Genomic DNA, 25,859 nt, shown 5'->3' with positions numbered 1-25,859 from the left:
TTTTTTACCAAGTTTGGTGAAAATTATTGAGCCGTACAATGTTTTTATCTGGACTGCATCTCTTTTATTCTGGGCAGCATAATATGGAAATCCAGGCCATGTTTACATCTGGGTTTTATCTGTAATGGACCACATTTTACTAAAAATGTATGTAGGCAAATGAGTTACATGGAAATAAAAACTATCTATACATAATACTAAGTGATTTGTATACATGTGTTTACCTTGGTATTATGTACTCATAGATATATTATATGACATAATATTGGGTTAATACAAACAAAATGAAATAATATATAATTAGGTTAATGATAAATCAAACAAATTAAAACTAACACAAACAATTATATGTATATATTTACATTTCACAGTAAAATATAATAGAAATTTATAAACATTGGCATTTTGCTTAAATTAGGTATCTATTTCAAGGCAGTTGTCATTAAATCATAAAAATTTAAAGCTGCACTCTCACAGATATACCATTTTTACAACTTTTTGTTTCTTGTGTTGGAAGGAGCAAATTTTTGCATAAATATCTGAAAACCAATAATATATGAATTTTGATTGATGCAAAAAAAATCAGATCGTAGATTTCCATATTTCCGTTCAAAAAATAATATTTTATGGCTTAAACCGTTACTAATGGTTTAAGAAAAATGCATAAAACATTACTTTTTAAACTTAAATATAAAAATCTGCTATCTATTTTTTGTCAGCTGTCTTAAATAACTGGTTCCCATGGATTTTCGCAAAAATTGCCTCATTCCAAGACAAAATATTTGTCAAAACGTTCAATCTGTGAGAGTGCAGCTTTAAGGTCCAAACAACGAGAAAATGGAACTTTAAACAATAAACTTAAAAACCAGGACTTATGGTACAAGTATTTCCACAATCTCAATAACCATAAACTTGATGATCAGACTGTAACCGAGCAGCTGGTTCTTACACACTGACAGTGACACACAATACACTCCACTCCTCTCCATTAATCCTTTATATATATTAGTTTAAAGCTGACGGAGGCACTCCTGCCATTTACCGCTGCCACCATTTCAGTAAACCTGGGAGGAGAAGTGCCCCACACACTTGAACCAAAAACAACGAACTGCTGGAACACTACCATGGCGTTGGCATGGCGCTGTAACCAACTGAGCTAACTGAACGGCTGGTTCTCATCGACACGATCTACATCTACAGTAACTTTACATTGTAAAGTTGAACATAGCTTCGATCAAGATATTTTCTGTCTGAAAATGACATAGAATACACTCTAAAGCCTAAAAGGCTGTAAAATATGCATTCAACATCTTGATAAGCAACTATCTTAAATAAATTAAAATATTAGGATACAGAATGAGGTGAAAGAGACTTTAAAAATATCGCTGCATTGTTGGATGTTGGTGCTGTCATCGGATGATCTGTCAGCGGCAATGATTGAGGCAAGTATATTTAAATAAAAATTGCACTCTAACAGATTAAATGTTTTGACAACTGTTTTATTTTTAGTTTTATACAAGCCAATTAATGCAAAAATGCAAGAAAACCAGTGACACAAGACTGCTTAAAAATATCGGATTGCATATTTAAGTTAAAGCTTCACTCTCACAGATATACCAATGTTTTTGTTTTTTCTTGTCTTGGAAAGAGCAATTTTTGTATAAATATCTGCAAACCAATGATAAAGGATTGCTTACAAAAAATCAGATCATAGATTTTCATATTTCCGTTAGAAAATTAATGTTTTATGGCTAAAACCGTTAATAAACGTTTTAGAAAAAATAACAAAACATCAATTTTTGAACTTGTATATATCCTGGATATACCAATTACCGGTGTAATAAGCAACTATCCAATGGAATTTTGGCCAGGTTACATGCAAGCTTCTTTAAATTTCACTCATATTTATGAAAAATCATTTTGCCATCAATAACAATAAGTTTTGTATACCAGAGAACTCAATTATTGATTTTTAGTTGTCTTTTGTTAACCGACCGTGGCCGCCATCTTGGATTTTTTAGTTACCAAATTACGGTGGAATCATGGGAAATGTAGCAACTGCATTACACTTCCAGTTAGTACGGTAAGCTAAAATTATTATGTCAGCAATGTTGGCAGGTCTGGGTATAGAATTATAAATTACCTTGCAGAAATAAAGTGCATATTAAAAAAAAACATTGCCATGAGAATGTAGATAAGTTAGTTAGATAAATAAGTATGGAAAAAGGTTAACAATAAATAAATTATGCTTATATTTTCCCCATTTTTACCAAAACAATGTTATTTTAGCCCTATCAAAGGATCCCACCACCATTTCTGGAGTTCAATATTGGCATCTTTATTCAACATTAAAATGTCAGAAGTTTAGTCAAGTAGCACCCTAAGGAACTAAATATTTATTGAAAGTTTCATATTGAGATACACGAAGAGATATTGTAAACAAAGAATGCCGGAAGTGCTCTTCATGACCTAGGAATTCAGACTTTTCCGATTACACCGGTAAAGGTAACCACCGGTATTTTGTAAGTTGGGGATCTATAAAAATCTGCGATCTAATTTTTGTCAGCAGTCTTATATATCTGGTTTCCATGGATTTTCGCAAAAATTAGTACATTCCAAGACAAAACATAAAAAAGTTGCCAAAATGTTCAATCTGTGAGAGTGTAGCTTTAAGAAAATGTTTTATGCATTTTTCTTCCAACTGTTAGTAGCACTTTTAGGCATAAAACATTTTTTTAACGGAATATGTAAATCTGAGATCTGATCTTTTGTCAGCAGGCTTATATCACTTATTTGCATATATTTACACAGAAACTGGCTCATTCCAAGACAAAAATAAAAAATAAATAAAACAATGTTGTCAAAATATGTGAGAGTGCAGCTTTAAGGAGTACTTCGTTATGCCAATAAAATATTCTCGTTAAACTGTCAATCATTTACGTATCTACATAAATTCAATTACCTTTTGAACTAGAAAGTTTTATATTTTCAAAGAAAATAGCCATATACCTCTGTTCAGTGTCGGTCAAATTCGATGTCTTGAACCCGTTTGAACCACTCTCGCACGTGCTATATACTAAATGACGCAATGTTTTGGACTGGCCTTTATTTTCTTCGATACAGGCACAACAAGGTTCATGGGGTTTGTTTACAAAAATTCAAGCATCCGGTTAAGAAGACGACAAATAAGAATGGTATTAAGTTGGTAGAATGGAACTCCTTCCTGATTCCTGCACATGTAAGTTGTAAGTATTGACTATATCGGGATACCATACAGGACACTCAAGTGTTATTTTATATTTTCTTAGTTATCATGCAAATGAAAATAATCACTATCATTTAGAGGTTATTCAGGGATAGTTGCAAATGGTTTGTTTACATTAATTAGTAATATGAATTTAATTGAATACACCAATTTTTATTACAGCTTTGCACCAAATTGAATTGAGTTCACTTTATGGGAGTAACCCACACTAGCGGATCCAGAAAGGGGGTGCGACCCCCGACCCCCCCCCCCCCCCCTCAAAAAAAAAATGAAATCGCCTGAAAACTTCTACAACCTGCCAAATTAAATCGAGTTCATTTTATGGGAGTAACCCACACTAACGGATCCAGAAAGGGGGTGGGAACCCCCCCCCCCCAAAAAAAAAATAAAAAAATTCTGTTATGAATCTCAGGACAATTATTCAATAAAATCTTTTACTCTTTGATATCATAAATGGTATAAAATACCAAAATGTAAAAAAAAAATCAAGTCGGAGAATGGGTTGGAACCGGTGTCGCCAAAATTGCAGTCCAGTTTTGTATCCGCTGTGCTATGGAGGCTTATCCTAAACCCCATCCTAAACAGTTGGAATATTTAATCTATATACCTAACTTGTAATATATTGACGATTTTTTTTATTGTAAATTATGTGGTACTTCAGTTAGTAAGTTTTAATGCATTGTACACATAGATACCAAGTTTATGTCAGTTTTCGTCAATTTTCTTCTTTTTTTTTCGCTATTTCATTAAACGGACTACAGCCCCTTTTAAACAAGTCTTTGGGAGGAAGACTTGTCTTCGACAACTGTTGGGGATTGTTATTAAAGCTGCATTTTCACAGATTTACCATTCTGACAACTTTTTTTTTCATCTGGAATGAACCATGCAATGTTAGTGCATATGTCTGCGAACCATGATTTAAAACTGCTCAAAAAATAAATATTTAAAAATTATTTTCATTCATAAATGTTGTTCCGTGACTTAAATTTTACGATGACTTTCAGAAAAATGAAATAATAAGCAGATTTCTCAATACATGACATTTGTTTTATTGTGATTTATGTCTTATTATTAGGAAATTTAAGGCATTGATCCTCTGAGATAATAATAATGTTAAAACAGTCAATCTGTGAGTGTGCAGCTTTAAGACTCATTTTTCCTAAGATCAGCCAAGTTAGTATTATAGCTAATTTTAGCTTAAAAGTAGGTGAATTTTATATTTATTTCAGACCAGATACTCTTGAGGGACCAATTTAAGGGCAAACAGACAAACGTTTTGATGCAAAGAAAGCATTGGATTTGAAAGGTAGATTTTTAACACATATTTACATGTACTCAATGTCATTTACTAGTATAACATAATGTATTCAAGTATAAGATATTTCAAGTATTTGGTCCGGTTGTTAGGTTTAATTGAAACTGTTAAGCAAATAAATGAAAATCCATGCAATTTTGCATGCACATGTTTGTTGCATGCAGATTTTACTCAGATGGCATAGGGTAAAGTTACTCTTGTAACTTGCTTAAAATAAATGCAAATAATTCTGCATGTGTCTGAAGTCATGTTTTATTTTTCTCTACAAATTGTTTTGAAAAATGCAATTGTTTGATTTCCTTTCTTATGTGTTATGCATTGCAGTTCCCATGGAGAAGAAAAATGGAGAGATTCTAAAAGTATGAAGATACTCCTGTGTATAATGAGGAAATCTTGTCAGTGAATGGTAAGTTCTCTTTGGATTAATTATATGTATAACAATATAAATATGAGTTAAGCCAAGAAATAAGAATTAACATAATTATTCTGTTCAAATTAGAATTGATCTACAGAACTTGGTTCCATAGTTTTATGTACATTCAACAATTTTTGACAAAAGTTTCTCACCCAGCCCACTATTTGAGATTCTAATCATAATCAGCAATTAACATTTAGATGCTACATTGACATATTAAATATAAAGACATATGATTTGTCTCTGCTATTATACTTGATGGTTAGGGTTCATTTGGACAAGTCTTCTTTTACCCATAATTCCAAATGCCACATATTAATTATTTTGAGGAGAAGTGCTGTGCAAAAAACATTTTTGTTTATGGTATTTTAGAGTTATTGGTCTTTGATTATTTTTCTTTCACTTTTCTATGTTTTTGAGGTATTAACTTCAAACTTCATGCACATGTGCATATGAATCATTAAATTGTGTATGGTAGTCAAAGAGTTGTAAACCTTTGATTATTATTTTTATATTTTTTTTTATTTTTTACTTCTCTTCAAAACTTTTTTCATTTTTTACTTTAATTTAACAAAACACTATTCTGTTTTTGGTATAATAAGGATTATTTTCTTATGTTTATTTTGTGCTTGGCAGTTTCAGTGAAACCTCTTATTACAATAGGTGATAGCTGTAGTTTTTCATGGAAACAAAACTGTTTTGACAGTATGAGTCATTTTTAGTAGCAGTATATTATGTACATTAGGTATAAGTTCTCTTTTGCCAATTGTTCAGTTGTTTTTCAGTTGTTGCAGTTGTGGACCAGGCCAGAGTTGTACTAAACCCAATAAGACACAATGAGAGACAGGAATGACACAATGAGAAACAGGAAAGTGATGACTGATCGCCACCTGTTACAAATTCATCTAGGTACAAATTTTATTCCAGATTTGATACAACTGTTAAATGTTTTATGCATGCTATGATTATGTTCATCATGTTTGTTTAAGAACCTGATGATGAGGACTAATCTATTGATTATCCATTGACAAAAGGCAAAGTGGAGACAGAAATTGTGTAATTGTGTGTGTGAGTGTGCATGCGTGTGCACGGCATGTAATCTTGAGCATAAATCCCCCAGGTATTAACTTCAAACTTCATATACAGATAGATCCCTATTGAGGAGAAGTGCAGTGTGTTAAGGGACAATAACTCTGTTTACAGTTCTTGTAATAACCCATTGTTATATTTCATATTGAGTTTTTGTCTGCAGCAGAACTTGAAAAGTCTTTGAGGTGTTGATTTCAAATCTCAAATATATACAGATAGATCTCATTTAGCAGAAGTGCAGTGCACAGAAACCCTAACTCAAGATTTTTTGTAGTGCTTGGTTCGAACAATATTTCGTAAGTACTTGGTTCTAAAAATGATTGTAACATTATTTCGGAAACATACGTACGTTGCTGTGGAAACAATACCGATAGGTGTTCATGCAATGTTTTTAAATAGCCCTGTAAACGAAATTGCCTATATTAAGGACAACATTTAAAAATAAATGACAGTTCATGCTTGGTTCTAAGATTTCAGAAGCACATTTCGCCTCGATTGAAAATTTGTGACACGCATTCCAAATAAACTACAGAACTGTCTATTAAAATAAAGGGGAAAATTGGGCGCTGGAACATGGTCGATGTTACGAAATTTAATTGTTTAATTATTGAGAGAAACTAAACAAAAATACATACCGTCTCACTGGGCGCTGCCATTTTTTAATGCTTGGTATCAAAACAATATACCTCGTGATTACCGCCTCTGATTTTGTGAAATGTGAATCTTGGGGAAAATGTTTGAAAAATTAAATAAAAATGAGAATTTCTGAAATTCGCCAATTATTTGAACAAATTTTGCAATACAATGACCAGAAATTTTACGGTATTCAATGGATACTATAATACAGTATAACAAACCTAAAGTGTTTTAATGCTTGGTATCGAAACAATATACCACGTGATTACCGCCTCTGAAAATTACATAGTTTCTTTACTTTTGATATATTAAACTGTACGATAATATTTATGAAATACAGTAATTCTGGTCATTATATTGCAATATTTGAAAAAGTTATTGGCAAATTCCAGAAATTCTCATTTCCATTTAATTTTTCATACATATTACCCCGAAAATCATATTTTTAAAAAAACTGTTTGTATATTTTTATATATAATACTGTTAAATGATATATATTAGCTGCAGTAGTTCTGGTTATTTTATTGCAAAATAAGGCAGAGTTATTTGCAAAATCCATACATTGTCATTTTCATTTAATTTTTCCAACATTTTACCCCAAAAATCATTTTTTGCGTCATGTAATCGTTCTTCTATGATTTAAGTATATTAAATATGTTGCCTGATATGACATAAATTCATAAAAAATATTTTTGTGCATTTTCCCCCATTTTTTGTTCAAAAATCGCCGTTTGTATACATGGAATTGAGAACAGAGGTGTTAAAGCACTGCTTCAACACCTCTGAGAATGAGTATAATATAGTATAGTGCACGCTACCACAATGTAGACTATAACAGATGTTCAAATTTACAGATATAGAATAGTGCACGCCCCCACAATGTATATAGACAATAACAGAGAAATTGATGTAATGTTTCAAAATCTCTGGTCGATACATTGCCTAGAGAACAGAGGTGTTGAAGCACTGCTTCAACACCTCTGAGAATGAATAGAGTATAGCGCACGCTACCACAATGTATATAGTCTATAACAGAGAAGTTGAAGTAAATCTTCAAAATCTCTGGCTATAAACACTGCATAGAGAACAGAGGTGTTGAAGCGCTGCTTCAACACCTCTTAGAATGAATAGAGCATAGCGCACGCTTCCACAATGTATATAGACAATAAGAGAGGAGTTGAAGTAAATCTTCAAAATCTCTGGCTGTATATATTGCATAGAGAACAGAGGTGTTGAAGCACTGCTTCAACACCTCTTAGAATGAATAGAGTATAGTGAACGCTTCCACAATGTATATAGAAGATAACAGAGGAGTTCAAGTAAATCTCTGGCTGCATACATTGAATAGAGAACAGAGGTGTTGAAGCAGAATATAGTGCACAGTATATACTGCTATAGAATATAACACCAGTGTATGTACTGTCACGATGTATCGTGCATATCCATATAGTGTATAGAGTCGATGCACTGCGTTGACATCTATGATCTCAATCTCAACTTGGACTAAGCATTCTAGATTTAATATTTTTTCTAGATTCAAATAATTCACTGTTTGTGGTTGTTTTTCAAGTTAATTTTCAAGTTAATTCAATTTTGCCGCTTCCTTTGTTTTGTTTCTAGAATGTCAACGATGAATAAACAAAATTCCGCCCTAATAGTCCACACTGGTTATGAAACACTAGCATAGTTTCCTAACTGCGCTCGCGTTTGCCTCCCTTTAGGATTTTAATAATTAATCTGTTCAAGCAGATCAATAAATTGTGATAATTTAGTTACGAAATCATTTCATAATCACCAAATTTGATTTCAAGACAAAAATTGAATTAACGTGCGAACGTTCTACGGGCCGCAAAATCGATAATCGGCCCGGGCCGCAAAACTCATAATCGCTGAGTCATGTAAATAATCGCGGAATCCATGTACGATTGTGTTATTATATACATGTTTAGTAACATATGTATTAATCGTGAGTATTGCCTGCTGCTTATGGACGATTTTATGATATTTTTAATTGGTTATAAAACATTTGTCAGGGGCATAGCAAGGAGGTTTGTGATGCGTACTTAATAACTCCCCCGGAAAATTACTGTTTTCCAGATTGTCTGCTCGTCAGTGTTGTGCATGCAGTTAAGAAGCAAAAATTGAATGTGTATAGAGCATCTGCTCGAGATGCCCACCGTGTCACACAACGTTTCTAGTTTCCTTCGTCTCTATTTCCCTCTCGCAAGCTTAACGTTAATTTTGCGTTGAAAGCTGCCAGTCCCTTTGCTAAATAATCAAAGGCAAATGCTATCGTCTGTATTGCGTCATTAACATTTTAGAACTAGTGATTGTTTGCAGGCGTGAACAATACAAATAGGTTTCGGTTATGTGCCTTGCAGTGAGTATAGAACGCATCTGGGACTATTTGTCTTACACGAGACTGCACACCACGGTGCTTCCCACTCATATTCGCCGCGCCACCATACCCCTGTCCTCATGCTTTGTATCACAATGCCCTTTTCAGTCAGATTCTTCAGGAACTTATCTATAAGAGCCTCTCCTGTTGTTACGCCGCAAAACCCAAGAATTCTTCTCTCGAGAAGCATTGCCCAATATCGTAGAAACGAGCACACAAAGCCATTTGTTCTATTGTGCTAGTCTGTAGCCTCGTCTGAGATTGCCAAGCTTAGATATTCAAATGTTCACTCGAATAAAAATTCATTATTTGAAAAGTAATTATCAAATTTCATGAAGGCTTGATTTGTTGTATTGTTTGTGCATTGATGTTTACATTGTATATCTATTGGAAAACAAATCACACTCTATTTAACAGTTTTGGAGCGAAATAACTGAATAGCTCAAGGTTCATTAGTGACTTTTGGAAGGTGTTTGTACTGTCGTAAATGCATAAACAATCAGTATGCATCTAAAAACAGTGAGTATTTAATGAGAACACAACTGCTAAAGTGACACTATTATTCAAAATCAATACATACACATGTATAACAAACATCAATTTTGACTGATAAACCTTTTAACTACTTACTAAATAATGCATTTATGGAAAATATCAATTACTGATAACAAGAATGTAATTTTGTAATAGCAGAAAGCGCAGAAATATTAAATGATTTGTGAATGCTTAAATAATCACTGTCGTCTAAAATAGTCTCATAAGGTAGATAATACAGTGTTTTCTGCACATTTCTTTTAAATTAAACTCGGGATCCTCCATAAGAGTCATTGTTTTCGACATTTATTCATCCTTTTTTAATATCAAAACAATATTATAATTTGTGGTAAATCTTATTTGGGAGTGCATCTTTAAGTTAAACACCCTGACATATGTATGTACGTTGCTTAATTAAACGCTGAAATTGTATTCAAACAAATGGCGATATAAGCAGTTTTCCAAATGAGAGTGCTGTCTTTCTCAAGTTTTCCAATACATTTATTTCAATGAGTCACCAGTCAGTCGTTATTGATTTTAATCAGGCGAAGCGGAAGATATAAAACAGTGGCTGGCCCAGGTAGTGGGTTGTTTACACAAAAATGTAGACCACTTAAAACGTAAATTGGCATCAAGCTATTTTTATTTAAGTACATACTAACAATCTTAAACCATTACTAAATTTCCGACAGCAGGTATAAGTGCTCAAATTATTCAGCTTTTATTTAGATTTGTATCAGATAACAGAACTCATTATAATTAGTTGTTTGTTTATTTATTCAACAGCCGTTAGAGAGTTTAAACCAATATTTTGCATGGTTTGCAAATATATGATTTATGGACGGCTTGAGTGTTAAAAATATCTGTTTGATATTAGGGCACTCGCCACCACCACCTTTAAAAAAACGTCATAAATTGTTTTATTTTTAAATGACATTATCGATACAAATTGATTCGGCGTATTTCCTGAGATGGAAATGTTATAATGCAAACATAGCAGGGTTAAACGGACAGCAAAGCAAAGTGCGGTATTCAGGCTCAACCATACACTTGTACTATTGTGTTATTCTATTATGCCTACCATCTGCAATTTCAATACAATGTGAGCACAATTTCAGGGTAGATAATATTGTTTCTATCATGAACATAGCTTAAACAAGTATAACAATTTCTTTATATATTGGACCAATTAGCTGTAGCAATGCAATATGAAAACAAAAATCATTAAACTGGTCATTAAACATAAGATTGAAAAAGCGAGGGTGGACTTTTTTGAACTTGCACAAAAAACATAGCAATGCAAAGGAAATTGAAACACGAGTTCATTGGAACACGAGTCTTCTGGGTGATTAAACTAGTTTGTATGGCACAGCGTTTTTCATCATTTGGAATTAAAATTACTATTCTAACCGTTTTTAGACAAAAACAGTGCTTGATGTGTGCACTCCGTGGAGGTTTCGATTAAAGCGGTGATCAGGCAGCATGTACTGATAACCATACAGGAAAAAAATATGTGGTTAGTCCTTTTCGACCAGAATTATGGCTCTTTGTTCGTTTTTCTTAGAGAGAGTGGATAGTTTAAATCCAATGCAAGTGTCAAACCCCAAAAACACTTTATTATGGATTTGCTTCAAACGTCCAAAGGTAGTCAGACATAATGTACAGATACCGTCCGAAAGGTTTTTGCTGTGTCATATTTTGACCAGAATTATGGCTTTTAATTACTTTTCTCTGTAATAGAATACAGTTAAACAATATTGTTGTTGAATTCCTCATACATCATTCTAAAGATTTCCTTCAAACACTCACATATGACCATCATTGTATGCAGATGACCGTAGTGGAAGGAATTTGTACTGTGTCCTGTTCGATTTGCTTCAAACTTGTACAGATGATAAGGCATTAAGACAGGAAAAAGTATAATCCATTTCGACCAGTGGTATGTCCCTTTGTTATGTTTTCTTACATTGAGTACATTGTCGAACTCCTCTTACACCTATCCAATGATTCGTTTAACGCTTTTAACGTTATAGCATCATGTCACAGCAGATTACTGCAAAGGAAGGCTTTTCAGCTGTGTCAATTTAAACCTTTGAACAATTTGCAATATGTTTTCTCCAAACCAAGGATCTTTCAGCATTTTAACATCGCTGGCAGGATCATTCAGAGATGGTGAAGACATTGTATTTGTATATACATACATACATAATAAGAATGTCTTCAAGACCCTAAATCGGAAATTTACGAGAAATAATACAAAGTAAATGAACAACTGCCGTGAAGAGATTGGACGAAAAAACACTTTTGCAAACACCGTGCGTATAGATATTGAACCGTTTTAGAGAAATCAATGATCATACGTTTTATCCGATTTTCATTGTTTTCATGTTTTAAAGGAAGTTCAGGCTTCAAACATGTTTCAGTATTATAATACTGATGACCGTAGAGGAAGGATTTTGTCCATTTTGACCAGAATTATGGCCATTTGTCAGTTAAATTTCTTCTTTATAAAGAATATGGAGAAAAATACATTTTGAGTCGACCCGTTTTTGTGGGATTCGCTTAAAACTTTCACAGATAGCCAGGAATCATGAGCAGATGATCGCGAAGGTAGAACTTTTGCTGAGTAGTTTAAGCACCATTCAATTATAATCACAACCACCACCCCAGCCCCCGGTGGGGGGGGGGGTTGTATACCGGGGATAGCTGGGGAAATGGACCGTATTTTTACCTTCTATGTTGCCCCGTAGTGTCGGGTCAATGCGGTGGTTTTGTCTTCGCGTCTTACCTAGGGTCCCTGGGGTGCGGGGGCATTTGGCGGAGATTTTACCAGCAGTTTGTTCCCCAATGGTCGGGGATTTTACCCGGGCTTGGCCGGACCGAAAGTCAAAGTCCCCGCTATTCCCCGGACCTGGGGGCGTGTTTACAATTGAAGGTACATTAAGGAGAATAAGGGACCTTTGATATGTTTTATCTCATACTTATTTTGGATTTGCCTCAAACTTCAAACTTTTGTGTTCCTCTATTAATGAAAATGACGCGAGTGAACATAGTCTGTGTGTCGAATGCTCATTTACAATGTCAAATGCCCAGGCGATGGCACAACTCCATTCTCCATACGATGATCTTCGGTTTTCTTCGAGCGTTTCTGTAAACAATATCGCGTGAATTAAACTGAAAACATTCATTCAAACTCTCACATGTGCGTTATTGCGAATTTTAGGTCCGCTTAAGCCATTTTGAGATCGATGCAAATAAGTCGAGTTTCCTTGCGGGGAAGGTCTTCACTTTATTCTTCGTCGAGTTTTCATATGATATTAATAGTTTGCAGCACTGCATTTATCTGAGCTCATTGTCAGCATTATAATGTCATCCGACATTGATCTCTCATTCGGACTGTCGACGTACGATTTAACAATGTCATTTAGCATTCACCAAGCACGCACTAATTTAAAAATGCGATATTATAAAAACAAATTATTGAGGATATAAGTAGTCAAACGACCAGTACAAACTAAATTCTCTAACATTTATTAGTGACGACATGGACGACAGAAACTGTAATGTTAAATGACAGAGACGAAAGTTTTAGTTGCGGCGACAGCATGCAAAACCACGGGAGCGGTAGAATCGACGGCAATCAACTTCGTTTACAACGTCGACAGGCATACACATTTCGGCGATGGGGCAGTAACCAAGGGTAAGGCTTCACGTATTTCGTCAACGGGAGCGGTTACAGCGCTGGCGGGCTTACACATTTCGGCGATCGGAGCAGTAACAAAGTCCACGAGCGCACGCATTTCGGCGACGGGAGCGGTTACAGCGCTGGAGGGCTTACACATTTCAATGATCGGAGCAGTAACAAAGTCCACGAGCGCACGCATTTCGGCGACGGCAGCGGAAGCAACGTCTCAAGGCAAACATATTATCATTGCAGTAGTATAATAATTGGTATTTCGCGGCCATTTTGTTTGGTGGTTTGGTGGTTTTGTCGGTGGTTTCATTGTTTACGCATGCGCAAGTTTGGAATTGACTTTCGCGGCCATTTTGTTTGGTGGTGCGGTGGTTCTGTCGGTGGTTCCATTGTTTACGCATGCGCAAGTTTGAAATTGACTTTCGCGGCCATATTTAGCGATTTCGCGCGTTAGCGGTCATATTTGGCGATTTCCCGCTTTTAGCGGTTATGTTTAACCATTGTTTAAAATCCAAGACAAAGGGTCATTGTTAACAGTGAAAGACATTCAAATTTAATGAACGGTGATATGAACTTTTCACCTTGCAAAACCATACTCATTTTTCCGTTAACATAACATTAGCCAAGATGAGTTCCGTTATCACCATCAATACAATATTTTTATATATCAATTCAACTCCCAAAAGGAGCGATAGGGAGAACAATCTTAACATGTTAACAATAACATTTATCATAGAAATGGTCACGATTGTTATAATGATTGTACTTGATACCTTTTAAAAGGGGCTCATGATCATTTTACATAAAATATTGATAAAGGTTATATTGAGCTGACCTAACAGTTGAGAGGTTATGATAACAACTATTGTTTTCTACAATCATCAAATTTTTCAAAAGTTTTTTTTCAATCCCTTTTACAAGTAATAAACAAAATTTGATCTCACTAGTTAGGAAAATTACAACGTTTTTTTCCCTTTAATGATTTTATATGATTTCTTTATTTCAAAGAATAACGATTCATACACGAATGTTTTGGAAGAAAGTTTAAGACAAAGGTTTCAAAATGTTCATTTTAAAACTTTGAAAAGACGTTTGTTGTCCTTGTTCATCAGCAGATACAGTTTTTTCATTACCACAAAGATTTATAATGTCTCTGTTCAAAAAAATAATAATGTTTTCCATTTTTACAAAGGAAAAAACCCATAGTTATCACTAGGTTATAGGGTAAAAGAAGGATACTCGCGGTCATCTTTGACGACTCTGGCGGGTCCCATCACAGGCAGGTCCGCGGAATGTTGACGGGTGCATTGTTTGATTGAGAGTATTCATTTCAATGTAGTTTATGGTACGACACGAAGATAGCACTATCGTCTTTATCAGATCAGGGTTATGTATGCCAAAGGACAACGCTCCAAAGTTTCTAACAATGATTAACGCATCATTTGTTTAATAGTATTGCCTTTAATTGTTGTCCCCTTATCACACGATGTACTAATTATAACCCCCTCTATCTTTTTAAGTGATCAAACTTCTGATTATTTAAGGTGAAAAAGCACATGTCATTGACGCATTGTAATACCATTAAAGTGAAAAGTCGGTTAAATGATGTGTTGAAAGTCCAAAAGACGGGACTGTCACTATTATCGTTATCATACATTTAGTTTATCATCCAGGCTAACTAAATCTAGTACAATGAGGTGATCTATCACAGAAGGTCACTAATTAAACCGTTGTCCAACGCTCGATTTATTACACACTCCTTTGTGTGAGAAGATAATGATAATTTTCCTCTTTAAAAATCTCTTTTTGAGATCAATATTAGTCATTACTGTGTTGTTTTAATCTTTGGTTAGAATCAGAAAGCCCCATGCGATATTTTGTTTTGTATGTTATTAAACTAGTTTGTAATTAATCATTGTTATTGTATATAGTTTAATTAACTGTCACCAAGCAATCCTGTACATATTGATATTAAACAGATTTATAACATCATCTTTTTCACAGGTTTGATTTCATGAAACTTTTGCAGTATTATATACTTTATATTAAATGTTTACTTGTAATCATGATTGGTTGATCCAATAATTTACAAAGAGGTACCTTAATAACCTTCGTATTACTAGTACTTGATTTTGTACCCTGGTTTTGACAGATTTATGACGAATGATATATTGGCTAAAGAGGAGAAAGGGGGAAATGACTTTCCTTCAGCAGGTGTTCAAATTGTTCCAGGTAATATTTGCTTCTTGAGAAAAACATTTAACAACTATGTTATTGTAATGTGAGTACCTATAGTCTTGTGCATTCAACGAACATTGAAAATTGTACTTATGCCCGTTCTAGAAAAAAAAGCAATTATTCACTTGCAAATGATTTTATCCGCGATGGCATTAATGACAAATTCTAGTCCCTGAAATAGGTATAGCAAGACATACTCTAATTTAAAACATACAGCAGATATTTGATATGAAAGCTATACTTTCAGCAATTACAAGTCAAACTCATCTAATTTAACAACATTGTTATACATTTTAGCAAGTGTGGTGATAAAATTCAGTATTGCTACTGTACATTAGGTGGATAGGACAATTGGATCCTGTCAGATGTACGCTCCAGACAGACAAGAAGGTGGAGGACGAACTGATCACACATTAATATACATCATTAAACTTATAAATTTAGCATGTGTCTTTTAATTGGATGTGCGTTTGAAATTGACTCTCGCGGCCATCTGTGGCGGTTTCCCGCGTTAGCGGCCATATTTAACCATTGTTTGAAATCCAAGACAAAGGGTCATTGTTTAACTGGGTCTCCATTGATTAACAGTATTCATTTCAATAGAAGGGATATAAACAATAGCATTGTCACACTAACCACATCAGTGTATTGTATGTCAAAGGACAACTCATCCAACGTTTCTAACATAGGGTCATCGACCTAGGATCTATTCAATGGTATTGTTTTCCCTCATCAGACGATGGACTTATCATAACCTCCACCATCTTTATATGTGATCAAACGGATTCTTTTATATGTAAGATCACAGGTCATTGACAAACAAAAGTTCATCAGAACCCAGCCATCGCGTGATCGAAAGTGATTTCAAGAAATTGAATGACTAAAACCTGACCGTTTAGTGTCAATTCGTACAACAACACCATATCTAATAGCCACTCAATTACTCTCCGACGTACCCATTGTAATAACTTTAAAGTGAAGACAGTTAAATGAACTGCTGATGGCTCAAAAGACGAGATTGTCGTTATCATATATCTAGTTTATCATTCAGGGTGACTAAAGCTCTTCCACTGTGGTGAGCTATCACAATAAATCACTTATTAAACCATTGTCAAATGCCAGCGCTCGATTCACTGGACTCTGTTTATCATTATGAACACCTCCGTTGAACCTTACAATGACATGAAAGTTTTTCAAACAACTTACTAAATAATCTTTTATTTTGACCACCAAAAGTAGGTTTTGAAGATATAACAGTTTTGTCCTCTCTTAGCTTCTTTTGAGTTTCACTATTTTTATTAAATCGGTAAAGGATTCACACAATTTCTTTATCAAATAACCTCATACCTTAAAGGTATGATGTATCGTTTACATTTCATTAAATCAACCCTACAGAAATGTTAAAATGTGTTCGATCTTATTGTAATGAAAACGTGAATGTTTTTTATTATTTATTTTTGTGTATAACTATTTCATTCCATTAATACAATATTTTAAAATTTAACAAGACCAAATTGAGATTTATAAGTTGAGGACATGTCTGACGAGCTATTTTATACCATTCCGGTATGTTGTATCAATAAATAAAATATCAGACAAGATTTTAATATTTATTTTCTTATAAATACAATACAATGCAAATACAAATAAAGTTGATTATAATTGAATTCAAACAATTTGTTTAACAAAGATCATACATTTTTATTTATTTTTTTTATTTATTTTAGGTTACATTTCAACAGTAGAGCAGTAGATAACATCACATGAAATTACATGAAATTAGATGTAATTTGGTATAAAACATAGAAATTATATCTCTTGTATCTTATAATGTCCATAAGCATATGATTTAATTCCATCTTCTAATAAAAATCTTTTGTCATCAAAACTAGATAATCCTACTTTGCTGATTGTTTCCAGATAAATTTTATGGTTATGACTTAATGAATGCATTGTTGAGTGCATTTGAGAATTATTAAATAATACATGTTTATAATCATTAAGAGTCAATGATTTTTTAACAACCGCTTTTGATATCCCTTTTGCTCTTTTCTCGTCTATATCATCACACTTAAATGCATACATTTTCGATCGCAAACCGCAATATTCACTAATACATTTCTCATTTGTTTCACTTTTCATTTTTCCCATTACTTTTTTGTTGAAGTCACTATATAAAAAATGATCTTTAGGGAAATCTGAAGTGTCAAACAAATGTGAATAGGCCAACATATCTTGGAAAATGTCCGGTGTTGTACATGATACTAAAAATGAATCTGTGTCCGTTAATTCTAGCTCAACGTTGCTACCATACACATTTTTCAAATGATTATAATAAAAATCGTACATGGTATATTTTGACAAATCAAGGATACTCATTCCAACAAAAATTGGTTTATTTAATTTAATTTTTTTGTGACTTAATTCAACACCAACAAGGTCTTCAGAAAAAATCCGGTGCATCTTATAAGTGGGTTTGGGTGACACCTTCTGTAGTCGTTTTTCTGTATGAACAAGTTCTACGGACCGATGCTTCCGAAGATTTTCCATGGTTTTTCCTGAAAGTAAACAAAATTTTTGGTAAGTAACTTTTCATCATGTTAATCTTTACTCTGAACTGCTCAATATATGTTTTTATGATGGTATCCGTCGTTATCTTAGATACCTGTGTTTTGGATGAGGGATATGAAAATGGGACCGAAAAATACACTTTTTACTTGCCGGTAGTTAGTTTTGGTCAGTTTTACTTTAGGTTCCTAATTGTACATGAGCACTTGTAAGCGTCTGATTGAAGATGAATGAAATACCAAAAAGTGAAACTACGCCTGACAATTATTGAACAGTTGTTTTTGTAGATAAGTATTAGTGGTATGGAAGTGACAATAAATAAATTGTATAAATTACATACGGGCAGATCATACAAAAATGATAACAATGTTATAAATTAACACGAACCCCCCAAAAAAACAAAAAAACAACAACAACAACCTTACCGAAGACCGAGTTGTTCATGAGTTTGAAGAAGTTCTTCTCGTAAGCAGTCTTGGCTTGTTGTCGCATTTTGGTGTTGAACTCAACGTAGGGTTTCATGAAAGCCTCTTGTTGGAACTCTAATACTTTATGTATTTTTTCAATTTTAGACCGAGTTGGAGATACAGTTGCAGGTTGCGATAGTGAAGTACATAATTCTGTTTGTTTTCTAAAGTGGTGAGTAATTTTTCCACCTTTGCTCTGGGTTGAAGTTCCTCACTGTTGTGTAAATGTTTCAACACATGTTGAGCATAAGGAGATAATTTTTCATTGGGTGTGAATTTACGTTCCGGAGCTAATGGGTAGTCGTTATGACTGTCATGTAAATGTTTTGGATATTCTAGATCTACTTCTAGAATATACCCCTTAGATCCATCCTCTGGTATTTTTTCAGGTTCAAAAGTATCAATTTCTTCCTTCTGTAAAAACTTAAAGAATGTTACTAACTCGGAAACTCAATAGTAAATGAACTAGTTTGTCAAATGTTTTGGTGGGAAAATATTCCACCAAAATGTGAATTTGGCGGTAAAAAAGTTCGCCAAACATTTGAATTTTAAACATTTGAATTTCAAATACTATAGGGAATCCATTTCAATTTGTTAATTATCTTTGTTTTTCCCCTTTTGTTTTGTTTTGACTTTATTTCTTTGAGATTCTCATTTTTTTTCTTATTTTTTTTAGGTTTTTCAAAAAACTTGTTTAAACGTTTCACGACTAGTCTTTTCTGTAAATTTCCGTCATTTTGAATTGATTTTTTCTGTAACTTCCTGCCATTTTGAGTCAACCTTTTCTGTGAATTCTTACCATTTTGTTGTAATACCATGTTATTGTTTTTAGAAGGTTGACTGTTTTGTAAACTTCCATCACATTTAGAGAGTAAGTATTCACACTTTGATTTAGGAATTAACACTAATTCTTGAGCCATGATTCACTGGGTTTAATTAACGCTAAAAACTGTTTGAAATATTTTAACAGAATGGCTTTCCTCCTTTTTTGAGAGAGTCTTTTGGATATTACTTTACGTATGACATGTCTATATCGTTTCAAGTTCTTTTTATCCTTTTCTGGAATGACAAGATTTCCCCTGATAGCATTGTAAATCACCTCTATAAGTGCAGCCAATTGAGATTTTGTTAAGTTTTTTATCAACATTTTTTGTTGTTTTTCATTGGTGTTGATCATAAATTTTAAAAAATGTCTCTCCTTCTGTAGTTTATCTTCCATTTTTCTCCTTTTCAGGTAGAAATACAATGGGGCTTTGATGTGGAAAGATGTCTGTACGAAGTTTATATAACGGGTTAGAATGTGGACTTACATCCACCAGAAGGTAACTATATTTCTTGTTTGTGGCTTTTCTATAGGCATCCATAAAATAATGCGTTTCACCGGGAAACATTTGTTTGGCTAATGCTTGAATTTGTAATTTATCTCTCTGATTGTTAAACAACACAAAATAATGACTGTTTAGACTAATAGTTCGAAAATATTTTCCTCCTGTAAATAAATTTTGCACTACGAAAAAGACTGAAAAATTATGGTGATGACTATAAATGGTGAATAAGTTGACAATATCTACACTTTGTGAAGCTTTTTGTGCTAAATCATCAATCACTAATATTTTGAAGTCAGTTTCCATAGTCCACATGTCCATATCGTCTTTAGTTGGTAAACCTTCAAAAAATTCAATATTTTCCACATGTTCTTTCATATCATCAAATAAGGATTGATAGGTAGAATAACAATATATAATCTTTTTCGGAATCATGGTAAACATAGAGTTTGCATTTTTAAACAACTCAAATAGAAAGGTTGACTTTCCACTTCCACTTGTTCCTGCCACAATACAAGTGGCAGGGCATTCAAATTTAATTAATGCATCCAACATGATCTACACTTCTTGATAACAGAGAACACAATAAATAGAATACAAACAAAAACCATTTAAATACACTACTTTATTAGTGATCTACATGTTTGGTTTTTGAAACAACCATTTTGCGAACAATATGGAAACATATTTCTAACGAAGTTATATACAAGTAAATCATTACAGTCATAATCATTGAAAAAACTATGTACAATGTCATAAAAAGATACACCATTTGTTCGTTGTAGTAAGAAAAACAAACAATACATCCCACAAACATCACTGTAATTACTTTGTAGCTGTCTCGAATTTGTGATAACAGTTGAAAAATAAGAAGCATATTTCAGAAAATAAGTGTTAAAATAGTCAATTGGTTTCCCATAACTGTCAAAATATTCGATAGTGGTTGAATTTGGGAAGTAAAATGTACACCAATGTCTTCCTTCCATGAAATGATTTTCTGTATTGGCAATAAAACCACATGGAAATACCAAGTCGTTTGGTAGTTGATCAGCCGCAAACACCCCCAAAATTGTTTTTTGCAACATTGGATCACAGTCTATACAACACTGAAGCTGTGATGTATTCATTCTGTTATTATGTCTCTCTGAGCGTTAATTTGAAAAAATCCAGGAGAACTATTATACACAATACAGCTTGTTGCGGTAGATAAAGCCGTTCCAAATTGAACCTCTAATCGCACATTTCCTGTTTTTATTAGAGATAGAAATGCTTCATCAGAAAACTTTGGCTCTAATTGAAATGTAAAAATACAGGATGTGCGTGCAAAGTCTTCTCTGTTTATATCAAGTCCAGCATCTTTATTCCACATTCCATTTGTTAGAAACATATTTGCGTATACTCTCATAAAACTTTCTCCATTTAAATTATTAAAATTTGTTTTTAGTGGATTACCCCACACTGGAACCCCATCAGCATAAAGGCAAATACTCCTAATGTCACAGTTTAGGAAATGAAATGGATTTGATTTATAATCTCCCGAAATTGCTGCTGATCTAACAAAGGCTACGACAATTGTATTTGGTTTTTGTCCTTGAAATAAGTTATCCCACGTAAACACCGTACTTCCTGCAGCAATGGTTTGTAACCGACATTCAAGTCTATCAAATGGATACTTTGCTGTGTTGATCTTTAACATCTCAGAGTGAGCAACAATGAGAGCTGGATTGACTCTAACTTTTTTTACTAAAAGATAACTGTAATGTTTACTTTATAGCTTGGGGATGTCTCGCCAGAACTTAGACAGAATGCTGGAGAACTACGATACAACTTCACATTAACATCCACTTGGTTTAACAGGTACCGTTTAATAGTAAATAAACTGTGATATATAGGCCCTTGCAACTCTAAAGTTTTTGATTCTGTTATATATTTTGCCCGTAAAAACAATCCATTGTTTGCTCCACTAGGATCACAGTCTTCTGGGTGATCATTGTCATCTTTTATGAATAGTTGAGAAGACAATTGAGAAAATGAAGCATCTTTTCCATTACATAGTAAAGTATTAAACATGGCTATATATGGATTGTAATTAGATGATATAACCGCCTTGTTTTGTAGAGTCACTTCTATAATTGAAAATAATGCCTGCAAGAACAAATTCACAGGTCCCACCTTCTCACCCGATTTTAAGTTAGATCCATCTGGATTAGTTACTTTTAGTTTCACACATAACTGTGTATCTTTCAGATCGAGATAGTCCATCGAATTCTGACCACTGATTTGAAACTCAATGGGAGTATCATCCGACACTTGGGATATTGGACGAATCTCTTGATAATGGACATCATTCACCGCAACTTGTGTAGGAGGTAAGTCAAATAGTAGTAATTCATTCGGAACACCTTCAGAAAATCCGTCTTTTGTGAAATAAGACATTTTATGAACCAAATATATCCCACGTCGTTATAGATTTCTTCGAATTATTTCTCGCTTTCTTATCAATTTTCCATTTATTGTCCACTTTTTTGCTTGCTTTTACACCTTTTCTTGATTTTTGATTGTTTTTTACAGGTTTATTTTCAGTTTGTTTATTTTTTCTTGTAGACTTCTGTCCTTTTTTCGGTTTAGTTTGTTTACTCCTGTTTCTGAACTGTTTTTTTCTCGCGCTGTTTACACGATGTGTTACTTCTGAAGGTTTGGATAATTTATGAACAAGGGTTGACATTTCTGAAGTATTTAAACCATCTCGTTTCAGCTCACTTTTCGCCTGGTTTACTGTCTGTTCCGATGGGGAAACTGTGCTGATTGTCATACCATTACTTCCCATCTTCGACTTGTGTGGAATGGCAAATCCCCTCCCAACTTGAGATTTGTTATTTTTGAAATAGTCTATCCACATTTGTGGGTTCGGTACATACAACTTAGATTGATTCATATTTGGGGTAAAATGGATATCGCTTAAAATGAAGTGTGAGATGCACTGGTGAACTTACGAATGAAGCATACTCGTTTTTCACAGTTTTTATACTGAAATCAATCTCTTGGAATTCTGATCGGTTTAAGGGTAAATAAAAAGGAGATTCTAACACATAATTCCAACCATTTTCTTCGTTTTTCTCTATTCTTCTCAATAAGGGACGTTCACCTCCGTCAACAACGCTTTCTTTGCAAACGTTTGAGTAAATAAATAAGGTATTATCTACAGTTTTTCTTCTTGCTTTAGGATCAGTTTTTATACTTATTTCACACAAAGCAACCTTCCAGTAACCATTTAAAGATAGAGGTAATTTTAACTGCACTTTGAAGTTATAGGGTTTGTTCTCGGTGAAGATGTGATTACTTTCACTGTCTCTCACAAACACATATCGTTCCATTATTATTGTTCTTGAACTTGATCTGCATCAATCCAGCTATCAAATGATTTTGGAAATCCTTCCCATCGAACAAAATACTCTAATTTCCCTTTGACTTTTCTCTTTTTTAAAACTTTATCAACATACCAAAGACTGTCTGCATCTTTATCAACAGGAATTATTTCATTTTGATTCACATAACCTGATATTGGTTCTTTATTCAAGTCTATGATCTTATACAATGGAAAACCTTGTTTGAAAATCTTGCTCTTTATTTTAAAAACTTCTGTAGTATATTGTTGTTGATAAGCTCTTCTAAAGGGATGTTTCGTGTAACTTAATCTAACCAAATCACCAATTTTATATTTAAAGCGAGGAGGCGTTTTGGGGAATTTTTTAGGTTTTAGATACATTTTACTCCAAAGTTGTGTCTCGTTTTTCTTTGTAACATCACTTGGTGCTAATCCATCCAAACTCCGATGAGGGGAATTATTGTAACTATTTACAATATCTTGAAGGTGATCTATATATCTATAATTTCGCTGATATCTTAACATTCTAAATATCATACCACGAAGGGTACGAATGACTCGCTCTGCATAGTTTGCTTTAGCGGTGCTTTGTGTATTAAACAAGTAAACTCTCTTCTTTTGCATAAACGCTTTTAATTCACGATTGATAAATTCAAAACCTCGGTCCGTTCTTAACTTTTTAAAGTTATGAACACTAAGAATATCCTTGATTGCTAACAATGCCGTGTTAGATTTTTTATTAACTAAGGGTCGAACGGATAGAAAACGTGAAAATATATCTATAACAATGAGTAGGTATTTAACTCCATCATTGTATTTAGCAATGTTATCAACTGCCATTAAATCCATATCACCCTGATCGTTCATACCCGCCACTTCAACACGTGGTCTTTTATATGTATGTCTCGCCTGACGTTGAATGGCATACGAATCTTGATTGTTGAGCCATTTCTGTATGAAATAAGTAGTAAATACTCTTGGATAGTTTTGGTTTAATATCCTGTGTAACTTTTTTGCACCCAAAAAGCTGCCTGCGTTTTTAGAATCGAAATAATATTGTGATAGGATATGTTCCTTCTGCGTTTTATCCATGATTAAACATGATCATCGTTGTTAGTAGTTTATATTATGGGACACATGGGTTGTTAATTAAACTAAAGCAAGGAAATGAAAACATGTATAGATATAAATACATTTATTTGAAACTAAACATGTATAAAATAAGTCAGCATATGATCATACAAGCATATACATACAATGACATACATGTACATAAAGTGAATTAAATATTTATTTGAAACATGCAAAAAGGAAATTCGTGAAGTAATAAATATAACAAATCATTTTACGCCACACAATGCCAGAGTTCTTAATTTCTCATGAATTCTTTTTTTGAAGAAAAATGCAGTAAAACACATACAACATTGCATAATATGTCCATTTTGTTGTGTTGTAAATATTCTTTTGCTCAACGTGATGGACGAAACAGTCGATCTTCAATGCGATTGATTGTCAACACCATTCTTTTCATTTTTTCACACCACCGCTCGGTTTTCATTATCTGCAGATAGTCATTGCTCTCTAGCAAATGTTTGTGTAAATCAATCATTTCAGAGGAAATGTTTGAAATGCGCACAATTTCTTCCCAACTTTGTAGTATATTTTTTTCATTAACTGCGTTTAGCATGTCACTAAAGTAACGTTCTATTTTATACTCATCATCATCAGGGTCTGTATCCATGATACAATCGTGATCTTTTTGAGATGGGAGATCCATCTGGCAACCATAGCAAAGTTGTTTAGTCACCATACCCATAACCTCACACAGTGCCTTCGCATATACAAAGTCAAAGTATGAATTCATTAGCGCGACACTTGTAGAAACTGGAGTATAAATCTCTGTAGTGTCCATAACATTCGTTTTGGAGTCACAATGTTCATTTTCATAAATATCTTGAGATAGTTCACTGCAATCCATGTTAAGTTTTTCTGCTGCGATATGATCACACCAAATGTCGATGAAACACTGAATGTTTGTGCTGTGTTGTATGTCTTTTATAGTTACATATGGTAACGGAAAAATTCAAATTTGAATTTTCAGATCATTCGGGGATATCGCCATATTGAAAACCCGCCAGAGGTTCGGTCCACGTCCATGGTGCTCGGGATGAGTCATTGGAGGACGAAGATCGGGTGTCCTTATGCTGCCATGAAATGTCGTTTTTATGATGTCCAATTATGTTCAAAAATAAACAACTTGGAGAATGTGTTTTATGTTCTAACAACGACTCGTCTCCTTTCTGCCACTGATGTAATCGCAAACCGCAAGAAAAACACTCTACTGTGTCATTTCTGCCAGTATAATAAAATCCTGCTGAAGATAATTGGAACTTGTTTGGTTCTATTTGAGGTGGCCACATGTCGAACGTTTTAAGTCTGTCTTGAAAGAATAGCATGCTTGGAGAACTATATTCAAACTCTAATAGTTTTGAAGTTGTCATTTCGACTGTCCGTGTAAGAATGAAGCCAA

At 33.7% G+C, this 25,859-nt stretch overlaps 2 long non-coding RNA genes across 9 annotated transcripts; both read left to right on the top strand.

Annotated features, from left to right (window-relative positions):
- Positions 1–3,151: 3,151 nt before the first annotated feature.
- LOC128228635 (uncharacterized) lies at positions 3,152–5,867 on the top strand. Its single transcript, XR_008259957.1, has 4 exons — positions 3,152–3,245; positions 4,495–4,571; positions 4,905–4,986; positions 5,781–5,867. It is a non-coding gene; the product is annotated as an uncharacterized LOC128228635 (long non-coding RNA).
- Positions 5,868–18,348: 12,481 nt separating this feature from the next.
- LOC128231316 (uncharacterized) lies at positions 18,349–25,598 on the top strand. Of its 8 annotated transcripts, none has more exons than XR_008260347.1 (8): positions 18,354–18,617; positions 18,725–18,791; positions 19,452–19,490; positions 19,854–19,941; positions 21,719–21,801; positions 22,192–22,313; positions 22,700–22,854; positions 25,431–25,598. It is a non-coding gene; the product is annotated as an uncharacterized LOC128231316 (long non-coding RNA). The 8 variants fall into 8 exon arrangements; XR_008260349.1 differs by having other exon boundaries at positions 18,438–18,452; XR_008260343.1 differs by having other exon boundaries at positions 18,349–18,617; positions 19,452–19,941.
- The last annotated feature ends 261 nt before the right edge of the window (positions 25,599–25,859 follow it).

Source organism: Mya arenaria, chromosome 1 (genome assembly GCF_026914265.1).
Source record: "Mya arenaria isolate MELC-2E11 chromosome 1, ASM2691426v1".
NCBI lineage: Eukaryota > Metazoa > Mollusca > Bivalvia > Myida > Myidae > Mya > Mya arenaria.
This window is presented reverse-complemented; position numbering and strand designations above follow the sequence as displayed.